Here is a 12,799-nt window from a genome sequence, read left to right on the forward strand (position 1 = left end):
TACATGAATAAAACTATGTGATAACCTAGAGGGGTGGGTTGGGGTAGGAGGCAGAGGAGGTTCAAGAAGAAGGGGATATATGTATATTTAAGGGCTTCCCAGGTGGCACAGTGGTGAAGAATCTTTAGGCAATACAGGAGACATAGGAGACATGGGTTCAATCCTTGGGTCAGGAAGATTCCCTGGAGTAGGAAAATGCAACCCACTCCAGTATTCTTGCCTAGAGAATCCAGTGGACAGAGAAGGCTGGTGGGCTACAGTCCACGGGGTCGCAAAGAGTCAGACATGACTGAGCATGCATGCACGTATACTTGTGGCCGATTCATATTGTTCTATGGCAGTAGTCAATACAATATTGTAAAACAATTATCCTCCCATTAAAATTAAAAAAATAAATTCTAAATGTAACAATTAATAAAAATAGGATCATTTTGAAAAATAGGGAAATATGATGTTAGAGTGAGTGGGCATGAGGGTACGGTATTTGGCAAGATTTGAAGGCCTCTCTAAGGAGGTGATATTTAAATTGAGACAAATGACAAGAAGTAGCAAGCTTTGTAAAGATATGATGGCAGCTTGTCCTAGGCAGAGGGAACAGAGAGTGAAAATGCCCTCAGGCAAAAAATACTTGGTAAACTCATAGATCAGATGCAAGGCCAGTGTGACTGTAGCATAATGAGAGGGGGAGCAAGGTAGATGAAGAGGTCGGACAGGCAGGCAGCAGTCAGTTCATGTAAAATCTGGAAAGGTGATGATCAGTCATTGCGTTTATTCTAAGTGCAGCTGGGAGCCTTTTGGAGGGTTTTAAGCCTAGGAACAATGTGTTCTGATTAATGAACTTCAGGGGTCATTCTCTCTGCTGTGCAGAGACTGAATTTAAGGGACAGGAGTAGGAGTTGGAAGGCCAAGTAGAGGGCTGTGACAGCGGTTCAGGTTTGATATTACCATGACATACCAGGCAGTAAAGACGGAGAGTGAAGTGGATGGACAGAAGATTGTTTTCTGGAGCTAATTAAACTTTATTAAACAATATTTGGAGGGGGAAAGTAAAAAATAAAGATAAATATCCAAATCATCCATATACAACAGAAATGCAAAGATGCTATACCCTTCCTTTCAGACCCACCCTGATCCTCCACTGTGTAGAATACTGGCTGCTGTCTTCAAATGAAGACTGAGTAAACTGCTTCTGACTTCACTCAGGGCAAGATAGTCTGCTGGGTGTGACACTGGGACTTTCCCTGGCCGTGGCAGTAGTGTCATCCCGGGGGGCAGCTCTAGCCTGGGCTCTCTCATCTCTCAAGCTTCCTTATACCAGAATGAGAAGGAAGTGGAGTCAGTCCCACCCATCTGATTTTGGCAAAAAAAAAATTCCAGGACTTTCATCTTGCTGGTTTCAGCATAGGCCCTTGGACCCCATAGAAATCCATAATTGTGCAGGATCACTGTCACGACAACTGCTGATAATCTAGATATTGTTCCTTCATCAAATCATTATTGATGAGTTTACTGGATTCCCCATAGATGGACTCCTTCTGCCCAGCATACAGCCCCATCATATTCAACACTTCCCAGACTTTCTCCTTGGGGGCACAGTTCCCCTCCATGAAGGTCATACCCAGGAGAAGTATCAGGAGACTGGTCTTGGGCATGCCCCAGTCATCACTCAGCCTCTTGTCATAGCTGAGGTTGAGTGATTTGACAAGGTCATAGGAGTGGCTGGTGGGGTCTACTTCTTTCACTTTAATGCCAGAGACAACCTCCATACACTCACAGACTTCGCTGAAGATCACAGGGAAGTTGTCTTTGTGCTCTCTGATGACACTCCTCAGCATTTATGCTTTGGGGGTGGATTCCTTTGTTACATATTTGACACACAGGAACTGTACCAGTTCAGTCACCTTCCGGTTTAGCTCATGACTGAGCAAGAACTGGGGATCTGGTGGAGCCTCGGAGATGCTGGGGCCCTCCTCTTCTTGGCTTCTGATATTCTCATCAGATTGACTCAGTAGTGAGGCTGTGGTGGCAGCGGATGAGAAGCGGGCTCCCTGAGAACCCTGGCAAGCACTCAGTGCCCCAGTGGCAGGCACCTCCTCTGGGGTGCCAGAGGTCAAAGCAGTGACGGAAGAGAAGAGGAGGTGGAGGAGAAGGAGGATATGGAGGAGGAAGAGGAGGAGGAGTTGGCCTCTTCCTTCCTAGCCATAGGAGCTTGCACACTTTCAAAGCCCTTTCTAGGCCTTTTGGGGCCTGGAGATCTTCCTCAAGCTTGCAGTGCTCACTTTTCTGATCCAGGGACATGATGACTTGTGTTGGAGGTGGCCAACAGGAAGGTGGGACCAGGTCTCCTCTCTAGGGGTGCTCCCACGTGTCATGGGCTCCTGTTTTCCTGGTTGGCCTGAGGCCTCATAAGTGAAGTGCAGCTATGGTTTTTCCAGTAGTCATGTATGGATGTGAGAGTTGGACTATAAAGGAAACTAAGCACCGAAGAATTGATGCTTTTGAACTGTGGTGCTGGAGAAGACTCTTGGAGTCCCTTAGACTGCAAGGAGATCCAATCAGTCAATCCTAAAGGAAATCAATTGTGAATATTCATTGGAAGGACTGATGCTGAAGTTGAAACTCCAATACTTTGGCTACCTGATACGAAGAACTGACTCATTTAAAAAGACCCTGATGCTGGGAAAGATTGAAGGCGGAAGGAGAAGGGGATGACAGAGGATGAGATGGTTGGATGGCATCACCGACTCAATGGACATGAGTTTGAGCAAGCTCTGGGAGTTGGTGGTGGTCAGGGAGGCCTGGTGTGCTGCAGTCTATAGAGTCACGAAGAGTCTGACATGACTGAGTGACTGAACTGAACTGAACTGAGGTAGAAGCCAAACCAGGTGTTACTATCTTAGAAACCAAAAGAATAAAATATGTCACGAAAGAGAAAGTGAGTGTCTTGTCTCATGTTTCTGATAAGTTTAACAAGGACAGAGGAATGACCACTGGAACATGGATGCCAAAGGCAACTGTTTGAACTTGTACAACTCACCAGAAATCAGAGTCTAAAATAAGCCTACAGTGAAAGTAGTTTATTTTGGTACTCAGTCCCATGAGCTTGGAATGGAGAACTGGAATGGGTAAAGCAGGGAAGGAAAGACAGTCGATATAAGCATGTATTAACTTGATCATCACTGGAGACTCTATCATCTGGGAATCTTCTAAGAAGCTATAGAACATTCCTTAGAACTGCCTGCCTGCTAGAGACCATTTATCTGTAGGCCCCCATCCCCTACTGCTCCAGGGTTATTTATGGGTGTCCATTCTCCATACTTTCTGATTTTCTCAAACTCAACTATTGAGAGATTCTGCCCTCAGTGTAATCAAAGGTGTCAGGACAGAAAGATAGAGATATAAAGCACAGAAGAGAAGTATTGCCAGATTATACCTGAAAGGATCTGGTTGCTAACAGCAATATTTGGAATTTAATGTGAGCATGAAAAGTGTAAGGCAGGGAATAAGAAGGTCTGATAATATTCATTCCTAAAATTATTCAGGACCTTCATGATAATGGTTTACCTTAATCTTCAAAAACCAATGCTGAAGGGTTAGTTGAGCAATCTATAGTCCCTGTTGCTGCAACAGGGATTGGGGCTGTAATTTATCAACAGCTCTCTCTCCCACCTTTTCTAGATTCCCTCTACCTTTGACCAGCCATACATCAACTCTAGGTTGTTTCCTTTAGTAGTGACTCAGATATTCATCCTTATAGGTTCTGAGTCTTTAGTTGTTTTGCCTTTGCTTGGCTGTGGTTGTTGGATTTGTCCCTTTAGAGTTATTACTGGTCATGGAATTAATAAGAAATACTGCTGTGAGTTCCCTGGGTTTTACACATGTTCCCTTCTGCCCTCATAATATGGTAGCAATGTTAGGTTCATTAGTAAGTCCTTTCTCTGCCTACCAACTCACTCACATAGCAAGGCTGAACTGATCAGTTGGTAGCAGTCTTTTCAAGTTCAGTAGAATCTTGGCTGTGTTCCCTGTAGAAGCATCTTTTCCACTTACTTGAGATACAGGACCTTGAATCCTACAGAACCTAAGATTACTGGACAAAAATATACATTCTGCAATTCCATTGTTTGATTTTCAGATCCATATTTCTCACAATTCTGGAGACTGGAAGTCTAGGATTATGGTGCCAGCTTGGTCAGGTTCTGATGGGAGCCTTTCCCTGAGTTGCAGGCTCTGACTTCTTTTTGTAGTCTCACATGGCAGAACGGGGATGCTCTTTACCTCCTCACAAGGGCATGAATCCCATTCCATCATGTGGACTGTGTCCATGATCTCATCCACACCTAATTACCTCCCCAAACCCCTTACCTTCCATATACTTTCACAATGAAGATTAGGCTTTTTATACTTATAAAGAGGAAAAGAAAGCAAGAAAAAAGAATTTCAATTCATCTCTCACACCATATACAAAAGTTAAATCAAAATGGATCATATACTCAAGTATAAATTCAAGATTCATAAACATTCTAGAAGAAAGTATAGGAGATAACTTAATGTGATTTGTAAGTGATTTGGGGTTAGGAAATAATTTCTTAGCTATTACACCAGGAAGACAATTTACAAAAAATAAAAATTGATTTATTGATTTATCAAAATTAAATCATCTTCTCCTCCAAAGACATTGTTAAGAAAATGAAAAGACAAGCCATAGACTTGGGGAGAAAATATTTGCAAATTATTTGTCTCATAAAGGACTTGTATCTATAAATACATAAAGAACAGTTAAAATTCAATAAGAACATAAAAAGCACAATTATAAAATAGCCAAAGGTTTGATCATGCTCATCACCAAAGAATTTATACAGATGGTAAATATGCACATAAAAATGCTAAACATCATTAGTATTTATGGAAGTATAATTAAAATCTCAATAAACTACTACCACACACCTATTAGCATGCCTAAAATTAAAATGACTCACCATATCAAGTCTTGGCAGGTATATGGAACAACTGAAACTCTTATGCACTCCTGGTCTAAAACAGTTTGGCAGGGTCTTAAAAAGTTAATTCTATGTCTATCATACAATACAGTCATTTAATGCCAACATATTTATCCAAGATAAATAAAAGCATATTTCCTTAAAAAACTTGTATATAAATATTTATAGCAGCTTTAATAGCCCAAATTGGAAAAATCTAAATTATCAGTAGAGGAAAGGATAAACAAATTGTCGTATAACCATTCAGTGAAGTGCTACTCAGCAATAAAAAGAAGCATTCTAATGATATCTTCAACAACACAGATAAACCTCAAAAAGAGGATGCTCAGAGAAAAAAGAAAGACATGAATACCCTGGCGTGCTGCGATTCATAGGGTCGCAAAGAGTCGGACACGACTGAGCGAGTGAACTGAACTGAACTGAACTGATGCAAAATTCTAGAAAATTCCAATATTTGTAGTTGTAATTAATTTGCACTGGCAAAAAGCAGGTCCGGTATATCCTGGAAAATGGGTGGCAAAGAAATGCAAGAGAGGGAATTGAAGGGCCAACAGGAAACTTTTGGGGGTGATGAATATGTTCATTGTTTTGATTGTAGGCATGGCATTAGAGAAGTATCCATGTGTCAAAATTTATTAAATCATGAACTTTCAACAAGTTCAGTTTATGTTAATTATAGCTCTATAAAGCTGATAAAAAGAGAAGTATTTGACATAGGTATGACATGCTGCTGCTGTGTTGTGCATGTGCTAAACTGTTTGCTCAAAAAAAACTGGAGAAATAAAGATGATCCAAAAATATGAGGCCTGTTGCCAGAGATGTCTGATGTAACAATATCAGAGAATGTAACGTGAACAGAAAAGCCCAAACAGTAGCGTAGGTAGAAAAACTGTTAAGTAATAATAGCTTCCAATTACATTATATTTATTTCCACCAAACTCTTAGCACTGTAAAAACATATATTACACACACAGATATTAGTACTATTTCCTTAAAATAGACCCAATGGTAGATAATACTGTATTTGTTATCTTCATTATAAAGATGAGGAAATTGAGAATCAGAAGAGTGTTAGTTGGGGTATTAGTCAGACTAGTACAGAGGAACTGAACCAATAAAATATATGTTTAATTAATATTTAATGTTTACATAATACATAAATATAAAAGAGATTTATTATAAGAGTTTTGTCCACATGATCACAAATGGTGACAATTTTCAAGGTCTTCAATGTGAGTTGGTGAGCTGGAACCCAGAAAGGCCTATGGTGTGATTCCAGTCTCAAGGGCAGATGTCTTGAAACCCAGGAATAACTGATGTTTCAGTTAGAGTGAATGCAGGAAAAAGCTGATGTCCCAGTTCAAAGGCACTCAGACAGAAGGAATTATCTCTTATAAGCAGGAGGGTCAGATTTTTTGTTCTATTCAGGCCTTCAACTGATTGGATGAGGCCCACCCATATTCAGTTCAGTTCAGTCGCTCAGCCATGTCTGACTCTTTGCGACCCCATGAACTGCAGCACGCAGGCCCCCTGTCCATCACCAACTCCTGGAGTTCATGCACACTCACATCCATCGAGTTGGTGATGCCATCCAGCCATCTCATCCTCTGTCATCCCCTTTTCCTCCTGCCCCCAATCCCTCCCAGCATCTGAGTCTTTTCCAATGAGTCAACTCTTCGCTTGAGGTAGCCAAAAGTACTGGAGTTTCAGCTTTAGCATCATTCCTTCCAAAGAAGACCCAGGACTGATCTCCTTTAGAATGGACTGGTTTGGATCTCCTTGCAGTCCAAGGGACTCTCAAGTCTTCTCCAACACCACATTTCAAAAACATCAATTCTTTGGTGCTCAGCTTTCTTCACAGTCCAACTCTCACATCCATACATGACCACAGGAAAAACCATAGCCTTGAGTAGATGGACCTTTGTTGGCAAAGTAATGTTTCTGCTTTTGAATATGCTATCTACGTTGGTCATAACTTTTCTTCCAAGGAGTAAGCATCTTTTAATTTCATGGCTGCAATCACCATCTGCAGTGATTTTGGAGCCCAAAAAATTAAAGTCTGACACTCTTTCCACTGTTTCCCCATCTATTTCCCATGAAGTGATGGGACAGATGCCATGATCTTAGTTTTCTGAAATGTTGAGCTTTAAGCCAACTTTTTCACTCTCCTCTTTCACTTTCATCAAGAGGCTTTTTAGTTCCTCTTCACTTTCTGCCATAAGGGTGGTGTCATCTGCATATCCAAGGTTATAGATATTTCTCCCGGCAATCTTGATTCCTGCTTGTGCTTCTTCCAGCCCAGTGTTTCTCATGATGTATTCTGCATATAAGTTAAATATGTAGGGTGACAATATACAGCACTGATGTACTCTTTTTCTTATTTGGAACAAGTCTGTTGTTCCTTGTCCACTTCTAACTGTTGCTTCCTGACCTGCATATAAGTTTCTCAAGAGGCAAGTCAGGTGGTCTGGTATTCCCATCTCCTTCAGAATTTTCCACAGTTTCTTGTGATCCACACAGTCTAAGGCTTTGACATAGTCAATAAAGCAGAAATAGATGTTTTTCTGGAACTCTCTTGCTTTTTCCATGATCCAGCAGATGTTGGCAATTTGATCTCTGGTTCCTCTGCCTTTTCTAAAACCAGCTTGAACATCTGGAAGTTCATGGTTCATGTATTGCTGAAGCCTGGCTTGGAGAATTTTGAGTTTTGAGAGTTTTGCCAAGAGAATAGACTGGTCATAGCAAACACCCACTTCCAACCACACAAGAGAAGACTCTACACATGGACATCACCAGATGGTCAACACCGAAATCAGACTGATTCTATTCTTTGCAGCCAAAGATGGAGAAGTTCTATTCAGTCAGCAAAAACAAGACAAGGAGCTGACTGTGGCTCAGATCATGAACTCCTTATTACCAAATTCAGACTTAAATTGAAGAAAGTCGGGAAAACCACTCGACCATTCAGGTATGACCTAAATCAAATCCCTTATGATTATACAGTGGAAGTGAGAAATAGATTTAAGGGACTAGATCTGATAGATAGAGTGCCTGATGAACTATGGACAGAGGTTCCTGACATTGTGCAGGAGACAGGGATCAAGACCATCTCCATGGAAAAGAAATGCAAAAGAGCAAAATGGCTGTCTGCGGAGGCCTTACAAATAGTTGTGAAAAGACGAGAAGTGAAAAGCAAAGGAGAAAAGGAAAGATATAAGCATCTGAATGCAGAGTTCTAAAGAATAGCAAGAAGAGATAAGAAAGCCTTCCTTAGCGATCAATGCAGAGAAACAGAAGAAAACAGAATGGGAAAGACTAGAGATCTCTTCAAGAAAATTAGAGATACCAAGGGAACATTTCATGTAAAGATAGGCTCGATAAAGAACAGAAATGGTATGGACCTAACAGAAGCAGAAGATATTAAGAAGAGGTGGCAAGAATACACAGAACTGTACAAAAAAGATCTTCACGACTCAGATAATCACGATGGTGTGATCACTCAACTAGAGCCAGACATCCTGGAATGTGAAGTCAAGTGGGCCTTAGAAAGCATCACTATGAACAAAGCTAGTGGAGGTGATGGAATTCCAGTTGAGCTATTTCAAATCCTGAAAAATGATGCTGTGAAAGTGCTGCACTCAATATGCCAGCAAATTTGGAAAACTCAGCAGTGGCCACAGGACTGGAAAAGGTGTTTTCATTCCAATCCCAAAGAAAGGCAATGCCAAAGAATGCTCAAACTACCGCACAATTGCACTCATCTCACATGCTAGTAAAGTAATGCTCAAAATTCTCTAAGCCAGGCTTCAGTAATAGGTGAACCACCCATATTAGGGGAGGACAATTTGTTTCACTCAGTCTATCCAATCAAGTGTTAATCTCATTCAGAAATCCTCTTGGACAAACTCAGAATAATATTTGATCAAATATCTGAGCAACTTGTGACTTAGACAAGCTGTCACATAAAATTAGCGAACATAGCTAGTAAAAACTGAAGCATTTATTAAAGAAGTAAATAATGCTTTTGAGAACAATCTGTGAAGGTTAATTTAGTTATAGCCAGATAGAGACAGCAGCACATAGAGATGAGTAGGATAAATCTAGCACTGAGAATTTGTATTTGAAAAGAATAAATGTTAGTACATGTGTATATGTTGATATGATCCAGAAGAAAGGTAAAAAATTTTATTTCAGAGGAAATGATTAAACAGAAAGAGAAGTCTTAGGAAGGGAAGCCACTGAATTGAAACTCTGTATTAGAATTGTATCCAAAGCCCATTTAATCTCAGGACACATCCTACCTTTCTGATCTCATCTTTTACTACTCCCATTTCACACATTAAAAAATTTCTATTCTAAACACACTGTTATTTGCATTCCTCCGGGACTTTGCTCTGCCTTTAACCTCATATGATAACATCCATCATACAGCTCCCATACGGTGAACTCCATCTCATTCCTCAAAGTGAAAGTGAAGTTGCTCAGTCATGTCCGACCCTTTGTGACCCCATGGACTGCAGCCCACCAGGCTCCTCTGTCCATGGGATTCTCCAGGCAAGAATACTGGAGTGGGTTGCCATTTCTTTCTCTAGGGGATCTTCCCAACCCAGGAACTGAAACCAGGTCTCCCCCATTGCAGGCAGATGCAAGCAGACACTTTAACCTCTGAGCCACCAGGAAGCCCAAAACCCACTTCATTCCTCAAAACCTAGTTCAAATATCTGTGCAGCTTACTCCAATGTCCTAACATCAAGTCTGTTACTCCTGTTCTTGTTCCTCCTAAAGTACTTCCTATGACCCCTGATAACTCTAATCATAGTATGTGGTGATGTTTATTTCTGTTTTTTTCCTTGGTTAGATTGTCACCTCCTTGAAGATTCCTTTTTAAATCTCATTACCAAGCACATAGTCTACCATAGTGTTTGTTCTCAAATTTTATTTCAGTGGGTGCAAATATGAATAAAATATAACTGTCTCAGCTGAATCTCAGGGCAAATTTATATGCATGAAGAACTTTCAACATTTGATAGTAACTCAGTGAGGAACTGCTGAAAGTGAAAGTGAAGTCGCTCAGTCGTGTCCAACTTTTGCAAACACATGGGCTGTAGCCTACCATGCTCCTCTGTCCATATACCACTTCAAACTTAACTTCTGCACGCACACAGGCGTATAGAGTGCAAAATGCCCAAGCCCAACAAGATATCATCCCTAGGGTTAACACGAGCCCCCAAAACACTCCCTGATCCCTTCAGGCAGTGTACAGTCATTTTCTTTGTCCCTTTGTATCAACTGACTCCTAAAGATGGTATGAGCATCCCTAGGCTATTAGCAATTCTGTGGAGGGAGGGGGTATAGTTTTCCACTGACCTAAGTAGAAAGATGAAATTGAACAACAGAAGCTAAGGGACCTCAGTTCAGTTCAGTCGCTCAGTCGTGTCCAACTCTTTGCGACCACATGAATTGCAGCACGCCAGGCCTCCGTGTCCATCACCAACTCCCAGAGTTCACTTGCTCAGCCTAAGGATAGAGCCCCAATTTGAGTTCTACATTCTCTGGCCCTACTTGTACCACGTTGGGGACATAACTCTCCTCACTTCAGCTGAATTGCTACATTTAAGCATTTCTATTAACAAAGAAATAAATATAAACAATGTTTTTTTCCCCAGTAATAGGTCTTTTCCACGGGTGTCAATTCTCTTCTGGAATTTCTCTTCAACAAGAGAACCAGTGATAGATGTTCTCCATATATATATAAATTCTAAAGCAAGCTGATCCTGGTGTACCATGCCCATTGTGAGTCTAGCACTTCTTATTTGAGATTTATAGCCAATTTTGAATTTGCTGTTGTTGCTGTTTGTTTCCCATCCCATTTCTCTGGGCTAGCAACCCTGTAAATAGTTCACATGTGGGTTCAATTTTTTGGCCTATTTCCTTGTCAAATTCTCAGGCTTTGAGCTTTCTAAAATGACAGAAGTAATCAGAATTAGACTTGGGCAATGGGAAATGGTGCTTAGCAAGGTGTTCTGGGAACTTTCTCTCCCCTCCTTTTATTCTTCTCCTTTATCATCAAAATTTCTGCAGTTAAAAAATCCTTGATATCTACCCACATCCCCCATTATAGGGGGTCTATTTAGCAACTCTTCCTTTGTGTAATGGCCCAATCAGATCCTGAGTTTATTTCACTTTTGTTTTGGTCAAAACTGACTTTGTATATGCTTATATTTAATGGTTTCCTCTTGGGACTCAAGTAATTCATATTTTATGTGAAGTAACTTAATTTTATGATGTGTCTGGTATAAATAGATTTTTTTTTTCTTCTCTACTCCTCTAAGATGATGACAATTTGATTTTCCATTTATGGTAACATTAATGTAATCTCCTGGAATTTAAGCACATCATTTGTGTCTAGTTTCTAACAGCAATCTCATTTGCCAAGCATCAGACTGAGTGCAGGTTTTCCTACAGACCCAGCACCACAAACATCAAGGAGAGCTTTAGCTGAGCAACCAATTGCAGATAAAGGGAAACACAAAATCCTCAGGATGGCCTCTCATCTTTGTCACGCTCCCAGCTGATAAAATGCCACCCTCCAACTTCAGAAAGTTATAAAACTGCCTCTACATATATATATATATACACACACACATATATATACACATGTATGTATAAAATCCATACAGGTATATATGTATAAAATCTAACATATGCCACTATTTATATATTTATAATTATTATTTATTAATAATATTATTTATTAATAATTTTATTTATTAATAATTATATATAATTATTATTTTTATATACATGTATATATAAATAGTGGCATATGTTAGATTTTCATTTTAGATTCTATAAATCCCATTTCAGTAAAGGACCTCTTACCATATTAGTTTGAAAGGCATAATGTTTCTTATATATACATATAAAAAATACCTAAAAGCTTCCACTGCTTGTCATTAATGATACCCATAAATTCCTTCCCACTGCCAATATTGCTGTCAATCAGGGAAATTAGTGGAAAGAAAAGTGCTGTGCTCAAATAAAGCAGACTTGGCCTGGAAGAGTTCACCCCAGTTCCATTGTTCTTAAGTGCCATGCTGCTTGAACATAATAGCAGCGAAGCTGAATCTCTGACATCATGCATTTTAACTAGAATATTTTGACATTCTGTTTTACTTTTTATACTTGTGTCTAAGGGAGAAAAAAGGTGATTCTTTCTATTTTGCACAAAAAAAAAGAATATCACTTTTTAGAAGTCATTATACAAAGAGTTAGTCAAATTTTACAGAATCATATATACCTACAAAAAATGTGCCCCAGAAATACATGACCTATGTTAGTTCATAGTTTTTATTTCAACTCTTCTTTCCAGCCAAGATCAATCCATCTTCTCCCACTGACTCTATAAAATGCCTCTACCAAATTTCTTTGGGTATTCCTGAGAAAATCAGGCTGGGCACAGGGAATTTTTGAAATCTGATTTAAAATATTTATGGTTTCTTTAATGCAAATATTGGAATATCATCAGAACACTAATGATACTCTGCACTACATCTTCTTTTCATCTATTCTGACAGTGTAGCTTTAGAGCTTACTCAGTGCCTGGCTGAGCTAAGGGCTCACATGAAAGCTGACTGGCTGAGTTTCAAGCTAAATAAAACAGAGGTGAGGATCTTAGGGGGTAAAGGGTTGAGAAGGGGCTGGGGACATTATTTAGAGAATGTTTAAACCTGAGGGTTTTCTGACTCACAACTGTGCTCCAAAAGCCTTAGAACTCAGTGAGGATCATGCCCTACGCT

At 39.9% G+C, this 12,799-nt stretch overlaps 1 pseudogene; it reads right to left on the reverse strand.

Annotated features, from left to right (window-relative positions):
• Window positions 1,196-12,096, reverse strand: LOC102180687 (annotated as a pseudogene).

The sequence above is a fragment of the Capra hircus genome, chromosome 14 (assembly GCF_001704415.2).
Source record: "Capra hircus breed San Clemente chromosome 14, ASM170441v1, whole genome shotgun sequence".
NCBI lineage: Eukaryota > Metazoa > Chordata > Mammalia > Artiodactyla > Bovidae > Capra > Capra hircus.